Raw genomic sequence first — 11,904 nt, forward strand, 5'->3', positions numbered from 1 at the left:
ATCATGTGATCCATTTCGTTTGCAGCAAATGCAATGCAGATCTGCCTTTTCTGCTTGAGGATGTCTGCCCCCCCTGCCTCTGAAGTATCTTCCTCTTCCTCTTCGTCCACCTCTTCCTCTTGTAGAATCTTGAGCAGGATGCTTTTCTTTATGAGCAAGGCAAACAGTCTCTTCAGAAGATTCAGGGACTGTTTTCTTTCCAAAGGCTTTCTCTCTTTCAGCAAACTTTTTCACAAGAGTGTCAAAGGTTATATCTTTAAGATTTCCATTTGCTTGTAAAGACTCAAGATAATTAGAGTAGGTAGGATAGAGTGCTTTGAGAAAGGCAATAAGAGAGATATCCAGCTCAACCTTAGTGGATTTAATATCATGCATTATAGACTTTATTTCAGATGCAAGAGCAAGAGGATCATTATTTTCAGTTCAAGAGTGAAGAGTTTAATCATAAGCTGAACAACTTCAAGTGCAGAATGTGTATCATAGAGTTCTTTCAGCTTTTGTAAAGCTTCAAAGGCATTGGAATAGGATGAAATATGACGACTTACTTCTTCATTTACAGATGCTGCGATCAATGCATAGGCTTTGTTGTTCTTGTTTTCCCAGATGACAAGTTCTTTATCTGATGTAGGCTGCACAGGGTCTTTGTCTTCTTCTCCGACACACACTCCTTTCCACAGCTCATTGTAGATGAGGGTGTGTTTTACCATCCGAGACCATTCAGAATAGTTCTCCTTGCCAGTGAGAACTATTCCGACCATAGAGATGATTGAATGCATTTTATAAAAAAAACTTCTTCTGAAAAGAAAAACTTTTGCTGATAGAAGGAACTTCTGATGACAAAAAAAACTTTCCTAGCCTATTCCTTCTGCCACAGATTCCAAAAAAAAATATCAATATTTAGATGTTTAAGACACTCGTTCCTTTATAGCCAAAGACTGTCACATGCTACTGAGTAATTCTATACATTTTACTGTTCTCGGCTCATTGCAGTATTCTATGTATCTACCTTTAGAATTTCGGTTTTCAATACAGTTTATATAAACCTCGGCATCGGTCTCAATACATAATTCTATGGCATCGGTTTCAATACAATTTGTCAATACAAAACCTCGGCATCAGTCTCAATATATAATTCTATGGCATCGGTATTGGTTTCAATACAATTTATCAATACAATAAACCTCGGCATACGCACCAAAACAGACGCTCTAAAATGGCTTCAAATGGGGCTTCTTCGTTTTGCTCAGCATGGCAGCCTTAAGATACTCAAAAGAGGAAAAGCTGAGCACGCCGGTGGGCAGGTTTCTCAAAATGGTCGCGGAATACCCAGCATACAAACCCCGGATGCCCTCGCGCTCTATGGTGGCTAACAAAACTTGCCAAGAACGGCCAGCGGCCCCGGCTTGCATCCGCTGAGTAATTAATTCCTGCGTGGAGGCACCAACTGAGATGACGGCCCCAACCATTACTGTCTCGAGCACCCGTTCCACAGCTCTTATACAGTCCTCTTGCAATGCGAATCCTTTTCCATTGCAGCCCCTCTCAATCTCGGTCTTCCACAGGTCTTGCAGCAACACTCAATTGAAATTTTAGAAAATGGTGGTGGGTATTTTAGAGACCGCAGACATGGCTGCCATGACCGAATACAAAGTCCAGGCAAAGCGTCCTTAAGGAGCGTTAGGATGGGTGAACTATTGTGTAATCAAAGCGAAAAGAGAGAAGACTGTAGATGGAAGTAATTCTAATGACTGTATGCGCCTACGACAGAAACAAAATTCCTCCGCATACTCACGGTTTCAAAAGGGACACATTACGCTTTCTTCACAGTCAGGATGTGCAGAGAGTGAAATGTTCACACAGTCAGGATGCGCAGAGAATGAAACGTTCACACAGTCAGGATGCGCAGAGAATGAAACGTTCAGGCATGGCCAGGCATGTCAGGCCAGGCATTGATTCTTTCTGCCCCAGGAAGAGACAGAGCAGCGCAGGACAGACAGGACAGAGTGGCACAGGACAGAGCAGCACAGTGCTCAGGGCAGGAGTTATAACCTATTTTGGGACCTGTGCTCTGATACCATGTCAGGGCAGGGTAACTCCACATTGAACGAGAGACAAAACTGATTGATCTTATTCATTAGGTAACTCATGTTTATATACAAAAATAAAAATGGATCAGTTCATCTTCTAGATGACTATCCAGTTCACCCATCCGTTTCGGATTAGGTGTCAACAACAAACAAGATTTAACCAGGTAAATGTGTATCGTGGCCGAATAAATTTTAAGACGCAAAGACACAACTTGACCTTTTCATGTTTTAAGAGTCGAGAAAAGGACAAAAAGGTGACTCTAGTCTCCTTCGAATATTTAATGAGCACGAAGTGACAAGACGCTCACTGGCACCTTTTCTTTTAAGGAGTCCGAAAAGGATCAAAAGTGACTACTCTGGAGACTCTAGGCAAAGGGTTTACCAAACAATCCGTAAAACTGCTTATACACCTTGGCAATCAGATGAAAACCAAGGACTTCCCGTACGGCAGTCAATCTTCCTGAATGATGTGTTCAGTGCATTACGGCTTGTAAGGCGACAGACACGGCTTCCTGTGGATAAAGGATGATAACCTAGTGGGGTCTCCCTTATATACGCGATGGTACGTGGGAGCTTAGTCCGTGCTAGACCACTATCGAGTCACAAGAGGAGGAATCACCCAACCGTAATGTGAAACAACAGTGACTAGGTTTAACGACGCCGGAACACGTCTCTAGCCTAGACCTCTAGAATGTATGCGTTAGGTTCCAATGCATTGTTAGATTCATTCGGTTTATTTTACAGTTGATCTTCAATTAGGTTTAAGTTTTTAGGTCCTACCGTATGTGATCTCTCAGAATTTCCTAAATGCAAACTATATGCCAAAATATATCATTCCGTTCAATGAATGCTAACTATAGAAGAGTTGAGATTTTTCAAACAAACAAAATGATCACCAAACAATCAACAAAGATCCTAATGCAGCTAATAGCAATAAATGAAACTTTTTTTCTTTTCTCTTTTAAAAGTGACTAATTGCCAATAACAATAAATTTTAACTAATATAATGCAAAAATATCATTTGTTTTTTTTTCTTTTTAAAATGGCATAATGCACTTAAAGGAATCTCGAGAAATATTAACAAGCATAAACAGGCAAATTTCACTCAATGCAAATAGAACCAAGTCTGAAACACCAAGATAAACTGTCAAAACAAGGAGAATCACAAAGACCTCAATGAACCATGTGATCTAAGCTCAAACGAAGTCAAGCAAAATCCAAACGAGCTAGAGGTGAATTGCTCGAAGCACAGAATAATAAGTTTTGACAACCACTAGACAAGTGTAGAAAACAACCAAAAAGTTGACTGGACAATCAAAGAACCAAAAACTCCCACGGAAGGCTCGATATACAAAGCCACTAGATGCTCTAGGGCTGGGATATAAAATCGATGGAAATAAGCAAACACCCGAAGGATAAGGGTAAAAAACCAGTCAAACAGAGTTCTGACACACTCCAGTAGCTAAAAAGGATGTAAAAAGACAGAAATCTGAGTTTAAAAAAAATCCAACAAACACACTGGCAAAGTTCACAGGACTGGCGTGACTGTCAGCCTGTAACTAGCGCTATTAAGGAATTAGCGCGAGTTGTTTTTGTGCAACATGCGCCAACTGGCGCGACTGTCAGGCAGAAAAACGCGCTAATAAAGTTTGCTGGCCTAAAAAATAAAACAAGCAGTCCAAGGTCTGGTCGACAGTATTCAGACAGATCAAACAGGAAGAAACAACTTGAAAACCAACCCAGAAAGCTTATTTACGCAAGCAAGCAAGAGAAAACCAAAATACAAGACAAACTCCAAGCTGTTCGGTTCGTAAACCAAACCGGAGATTGACTGAAGTGGCGTTGATCTACTTCGCTAATGCAAAGCAATAGCGTTTCGAAGGCTACCTGGCCATTCTTCAGGCTCCGTCCAAGGTTTATGAATCAAACAACAAATAGCTTCTCCCCAGTGGAGTCGCCAAATTGTTGGAGAGGTAAATCCCCTTTGCGGACAGAGGCGATCCCACTAGCCCAAAATTTGTCTAGCAACAATCAATTAACACTACCATGCAAGTTCCTAGTTGCAAACTGAAAGTGGATTATGAGAACCAACCTGGAGTCCAACGCTAGTGTCGTAGAAGAGTTGATACTCCCGTTCCCTTGCTTCGGCAGGTCACGATCCTCACGATCTCCGCGAATGGATACCTGCACATGCAAAGAACGAAGCGAATACAAGCATAAAATCCACTAAATACAACTATATATCAGTCAGAAAGAATATAGATCAAACATTATCATAGCGAACAATAAGATCGGAACCATAATGATAGTCGTTCATTAATGAATAATCAACAGAGAAAGATACAACCAAAGTTCTGACATTGAATCTCTCCTCTGGCTGGGCGAGCAGCTATATATGTCTTGCAATAGACCTTTCTCTCTCAGACTTCCGGCAGCATAACCTCCCTATGCTCCAAGACTCTTACTATCACTCAAGACAAGCATTATCACTACTAGCATTACTCCAGAACTAGCTTGTCAAATGCATGAGGACAAACTTTTATAGATGGAGAAGGGGAAGAAAATACAATGAATCAAGACACTCACTATGGATTGGCATTATCTCCAAAAAGCCGCTGTGGATATATGTAAAGGATAGATGATGACTCTCGACATCTAGAAGATGAGCTTTATCCTCAAAAGACTCCATGACTTGAAGGGAAAAAACATCTGGGCGCGCGTTTGTTAAAAATCTTTTCCAAACTTGGTTGGCGCGGGTGTTACTCTAAGACAGAGTGCCAATGGTCGCACCTCCTTTTGAGGATCTCATTCATTGGCGCGGGTAGTACATTGTGGACCCGTGCTAATGGAAAAAAGGGCACTTTTCAGGGATATTTTGCAAGAGGTGTCTTTAGGGCACATGAAGTCCATACTCAGGGGAACATAATGCAAGTGTTTTTAAGTTATGTCACTGCTCACAGGTCCCGGAATGAGTCCTCCAAAGTATGAGAAAGGGGTAACAGGGACGGTGACCAATGGTGACAAATTACTGTGTAACAGGCATCAAAGAAGATTTATGTGAATCTTTCTGGACCAAAGACTCTTAAAGGTGCATCTTCAAAAAACATTGGTGAATGAACTCCACATGAGCTCATGTCTACAAATCTTTCAAGTGCCTCAAATGATAAGAAGATGATTTCAGAATGGAAGAAATCACAAGAGGTGAAATTCCCATCAAGAATTTGGTATGTGAAAGAAAGAGAAAGCCAAAATGTGAATATATATCTATATATTGATATACCGAATGAAAATGGAATTTTTGAGCTGATGGGAAAAGTCATAGACGTGTGTTCAGTACCGGACACTGAAATTGTTTACATACTTACAAAAGCTCCCGAGTCACATGAAAAGATTAAATATCAACTATCACATTCATTGTATGACACGAGAGAGGTATCTACAAAGTTGTGTAAACAAATCATAAATGAGATGAAACAAAACATCGTAAGTATTGTTATTTATATTTGTATTTTGCTTTCTTGAAAGTGTCTTGCTATATTTTTTTAGTTTTGTTTTTATTGACATATAATATTTTGTTTGGCAGAATTTTGTTGAAAGTTGTTCAATTAGGTTGGGAGGCATTCATTTCATAGAGCATGATATCATGAAAGTTGTCAGTAGTTTTTACTCAGTGTCAAAAGAAGATATGGAAAACAAAAAAAATGTAGTAATCGATGATGCTACAAAACTACATCGAAAGGATAAAAAATAAATAAAAAAAATAAATAAGAGGAAGGCCTTTAGTGGATAAATCTAGCAAGGGTAGACAAGTTACTTTTGAGGATGATGAAGTTGAAATTGACAGTGAAGCATATGTTTCCATTACTGAAGATGACATTGGAATTGAGAAGAGTCGTAAAAGACCAAAAATAACAATGCCCAAGAATAAATCTGTTGAGAATGTTATGACGAAGAAAAGTAAAGTTGAAGATTTTTAAGTAGCCATTACCAGCAATCAAGAACCTAGTGAAACTTCAAAAGAAAGCAGAGAAATCATTACACCAGGAGCTGATTTAGAGGATGGCATTATCAAAACAAAACAAAATGTCATTCGACAGAATTTGACAAAGAGAAACTTAATTGATGGTGGTCGTACATTTCAGCTTAATGTCAGACAAACCTATAAGGTAAGTGAAGGAAAATGTCAATATCAAGTCAGAAAGCCACACCATCTGCATGTTCACAACTTGAAGACATTGATGAGGTACAATCCATATGCTCATGTGGTTAATTATGTGCTTCTTGTTGATCCAGTTCAAGTTTCCAACAAAGAAGCATTTGATAAGTCAAAATGTTTTGAATACAATTATTATGTGCTTGGGGGGAACCATTCTGTAGAAGCTCAAAGACAATTGATGGAGGAATATCCCAATAACCCACGTTTTGAAACAATGAAATGTATCAGTTATGTTGTTTTATTGGATACATAAGCAAAGTTAGTGGCATGGGATCATAATTCAGATAATGAATATAGGATGTCTATGAATTTCATCCAAAGGGTTAGATTTATTCATAGTGAATTTCAAGAAAAATGTGGTGGGGATAGGATAAATGTTACTGCAAATTTCCGAAGGGAATGTTGTATGGAATTAGGCTATCAAATTGAAGAGAAACCCAATTCAAAAGGTGGAAAATGCAACCTTCCTGGTGATATATTCAGAGGTGTTGATAATATTTTCCAATTGGCATTTAGAACTGGAGATGTTTGAAAGTTGATTGATGAGATTTTTAGCATGTGGGAAAACATTGGCATTAAAAACCAGAAGGTCAAAAAGTCTAAGCCATTGATATGTGGCGACAGTAAATCAGCTCCTGAATCGAAGTAGCTTCCAGAAGATATGACTATCACACCTTGAAGAGCAATGCAAGGAGTGAAAGATGAAAAAATTGTCAAAACAATATTATCTCATGTGAAGTCAGGGGAATTATCATTGGAGGAAATCTCTGAGGAATTTCAAAAGGAAGTTTGTTGAATTATTTTTATTTATTTCTATATTATAAATTTTTTTTAAATAAAACATGTTGTTCTTGGTAGTATTTGTTATACATATCATTATATTGACTTTTTGTTACTTTATCTATGCAGTCACAAAGTTTACATGAAAATTCAAGAACATATGGTTAAATTGTTGAATGAAGATAGTTGGGATGATGTTGTACGCAACTATCCAGATTCAAGTTCTACATTAACATTAAAAGCTTTTTGTCTTGCATTTAAAAAGATATCTTGATTTACACATTCATTTTAATTCATTTGTGTACTATTTTTAATTTATAACTTACACATATATTTGTTTATTTTATAAAAGATGAAGAATGATGATAATGGAGCGCCAACTAGCTTCAGAACCTTTATTGAAAAAATAAAGATCGAAAGACTAAGGAAGCACATGTTAAGAATGTTGAACTTGATCCAACTCTTACTCACTTCATTTGGAATGGGCTAGACACTGTTCAATATCAAGTAATACAAGGTGACTGTGAAGACATTGCTAAACTCATACCTAAAATGGAGTATGCCCTAGTTATTGCAGATATTCCCCATGGTTTCAATATTCCAAACATTGACTATGATAGTGACCCTTCTATTTATCAAGCTCTTAGTAAAGTGGTTGTGGGATTTGTAAAATTCATGTCATCACCAGAATGGAGATTTGTGACATTTCATTCAGACACACAATTGGCAATGATATTGTCAAGCTTCAAAGGAAAAACAAATTCAAGGATGCAACTTACATGGTAAGACGTTTAAAATGTATATTTGATTAACATTGAAAGATTCATTTATGTACAAGTTGATTGAACTTTTACTATTTCATGTTACAGGAAAAAGTCAAATCTTCTTAACCGTGACGATCAAGTATTTATAAATGATTGTGAGTTCATTCATATTGATAGTTGGGCAAAAGATGATAGCTATATGTCTATGATTTTTAATCGGGTAGACGGAAAGAGTCATAGCCAAATACTGACTTATGATGCTGTTGTGAGAAAACTAACATATGAAGACAAAGAAGCAAAAGGAGAGATAGTTAACATTTATCAAAAACCACAATTATTGATTAACTATCTTATAGACATATGTTCAAATGAAGGAGATTGGGTTTTGGATTTATTTTCTGGCTCAGGTAAGTTTTATTATATAGAATTGAATTTCAATATGTTATTTTTTTAATTAATATGTCATTGTACGAATTTACTTCATTATTTCTTTTGTGCTTGATAATTAGGTACAACACTAGCATGCTGCCTTCAAAAAGGAAGAAATTGAATTGCAATTGAAAAAGATACATTACAGTGCAATTTCATTCAACAAAGAATTAATGCTCTTCAATTTCTTCCAGATACAATGCAAGAAATTGGGTTGAATAAAGGGGACTTTAGTGAATCACGTGTGGCAAAAAAGGCAAAGAAACCTCAACCACTATTACATGGGACGTTTGGAAAGATATACATTGGGAGATTTGCAGACATCAAAGATCCATTAGAAGACGAAGATGAGCAAAAGGACGCAGAAAATATTGTGGAAGAAGACAATGATGAAACTCTAGAGGACGAAGAGTTTGAATTACGTGACATTGTTGATTAAATTTAAGTTATGCTTGGAAATTAAGCTCATTTTTTATAACTATTAAGTAGTTATACTTGCAATGTTTTGACTTTGACATTTTATGAGAAGAATATACACTCAATTAAGGTTATTATGCGTTCAATATTTGTAATATGTGATTTTTGCATTAATTTTTATGTTAATCATTATTTTTTGAGGAAAACAAAAAAAAAAAGGAAGAAGAAGAAGAAGTGATTATTATTATTTTTTTGACATGAAATTCATTAAAAAAAAAACTATTATTTAACTATTTTTAGTTAAAATTTTCATATAAAAATTGTGATTTTTGCATGTCAATTGTAGCAAAAAATTATCAAAAGGTGTAGTTTTTTAGTTATATTTATGTTAAAAATGGTTATTTTTATGTTCATTGTTAAAAAATATTGTTTTTTAGAAACAATTATTTCTTGTGGATTGAAAAATTAATTAACGATGTATAAATATGTAGAATATCGAAAATTCAAAATATCGACCTTCTTCTTTAAACATGCGAAACAATAAAAACCTCACTACAAAAAAATAAAATTAAAATAAAACAAGAAAATATGAAGGAAAAGACCACTTCAAAAATTATTAAATTTACAAAATAATTATTTACATTTCATACATTAGAAAATAAAAAATAATAAATAAATAAATAAGCCTTTTAAAAAAAGGGCCTGGTGTAGAATTACCACGTTTTAAAATCAGCATAAAAATCACTACCATTATAAAACGCAATGTACATAAAAAAAATTATAGTGCCATAAACTAAGCTCTAAAAAACACGTGTGTTCTGCATCACCCCTTTTCAAAATCGGGTCACTTTTTTGCTATCTCTACAAAACGAGTAACAGTGTGAGTTCCCGTTTCAAAGTTTACATTGTTTTATGTTGGTGTTTGGCTTATTTATCACACCAATGTTCATGAATATTGAGTTATTCTTATCCTTGATAGGTTGAATTTGATTTGAAATGTATAAGGAAATCTCAAATCCAATAAACTCTAAGACGATTCAAACATGGTGCATGCATTTAACTGTTGTGGTAAAATAATCAAACAAATCTTATTATAACCATGAATTCTATTTCTAAATTCGTACATAAGCATAATACAATCTTATTTTTAGAATTATAGAATGAATTCAAATTTAAGAAGGAACACATATATTTTGAACATAATGGTCCAAGGGAACTAGCTACTTATGAGCAATTTTCCATCAAAATGTGGGCATCTATATAAATGCCACCCCTAAGCAAGGATATGAGGAAGATAGGGTAGAGAAAACATATTAAGGACCCTCAACTCATGAGGAAGATAGGGTAGAGAAAACATATTAAGGACCCTCAACTCTCTTAACCCAATTGATATTAATCTCAACAAAACTATTCACGATTGAACACTCCATGTAACCATCCAATTAGCACATGCAAGACACTCCTTCTACTGCCCCCCATACCACAAAGAAAATATTTCCCTTCTTTGCTCAATAGTCCCTCATGAATGTCCTTCCCTTCAATTTTCTCCAATCAAAGAAGGGCGAGGGGCGAGAGCCAGTTGGGAGCGCCCGCTCCCACGGATAGGGGGGGTTAGTGCCCTAGCGGGAAGGGCAGAACCAATTACCTGGCGGGGGCATGCCTTCACACCACCCATATGTGAGGCTAATGGCAGGTGCATCAACAAAGGAGATAAATCCACTTGCATAGATGATCGTGGCATATCAGGTCCTGGATAGTGCCACCTTGAAACCCCACACCACTTCAAGGGGAGTTACCGATAGAAAGTGACTACAAGTAATAAAGCTATCAATTTTGATCTTGTACATATTCAATACTATCTTCTACCAACTGTGCATCACATGAATTACCCTTAGAGCTCTGTTCTATCACCCTTGTATCTGCTTATGTATCTGAATCTAGCTCATACGCTTCAACTGGTTCAACTGGATATGAATCCAATTTATTATCTACCTTCAAGAACAACACAATAGAATTATATCCTAGTTCTTGAGCACTCAATTAACATTAATCTATGGGAAAGGGGATGGTTTCTTAAACACCCAACCTATATTCTCCTTTGCAACCTTCCACCTATCTTAGGTCAATGTCCTCTTCTTTATCAACATGATTTTGTTATTTATAGGTTTAAATGTCAATCCCAAACATGAAAATGCAATATCAAAACTACAATAACTCATGTATATCATAGAATTGTTTGAATGATGGATAAATTTAATGGAAAAAATCATTCTAATGAAAATGGTAGTGCCTATCACGGGGATAACTGATAAATGATTCAATTCAAAATATCACAAAAGAAAGTGCATGGGAAAATAAAAGTTTGAAATTATAAGAGGATAAGATCTCTTACACCTCTTTCACCTATATATTGAATCCCCGTGCTCTCTTAATTATGGAATGTGGACTTCTCCACCAGCCACCTCCTTCTTTCAATGATTGCTTTTTAAGGTTAAAATAAGGGACATGGTAAAAAGGTAAAAGTTAGGAAACATAGACAACTTCTCTTACCCCTTGGACCGCTACTTTCCTCTTCCCCTCTAGTGGGCTCATAACCCCTCTCATGCTCTATGTAGGGACCTTTATATCAAATTTTCAAGTAATATTTACATACCTTCAAAATTCCATGGCAAATCTACCATATGGTATATAAAGAGAATTATTGTAAAAAATATATGCCTAACCATTCACTAGTTGGGCCTTGGCCTTAAGCTTAAACACTATGAGCTCATACGAGGCATTTACGATCAATTACACATGGCTCATTTTTTCTAAAGTTCATGTGGCTTCACTCTTGACATTATAAACACTTATTACAATTTTATACAAAATTTGATCCAATTCATCCTATGGGTGAAAATTAGGATATTACACCATTGTGGAACTCTTTAAGACACAATTCTTCATCTACTTTCTACAAGAGACCCCTCCTTTGAATCCTCTATTTTTTTTTTGTGTTACTTGTCCATTAAAAAATTATGGAAGGCTTTCTAGTTTCTATTGTTCCTCTCCTCATGTTGCTTACACCACAACATGTGAAAATGACTCACAATTGGCCACAAGCAGATTACGGGGCACCAATTAATTCTCCATAGCATTAACAAGCAAAAAACATAAAGAAGACAAACACGTTGAGTTATGTCTATAAGAATATTCTATCTCAACCACCTTT

Source organism: Pinus tabuliformis, chromosome 3_1 (genome assembly GCF_031772625.1).
Source record: "Pinus tabuliformis cultivar Carrire ecotype Pingquan chromosome 3_1, CPIR1, whole genome shotgun sequence".
In the NCBI taxonomy this organism is placed as follows: Eukaryota; Viridiplantae; Streptophyta; class Pinopsida; order Pinales; family Pinaceae; genus Pinus; species Pinus tabuliformis.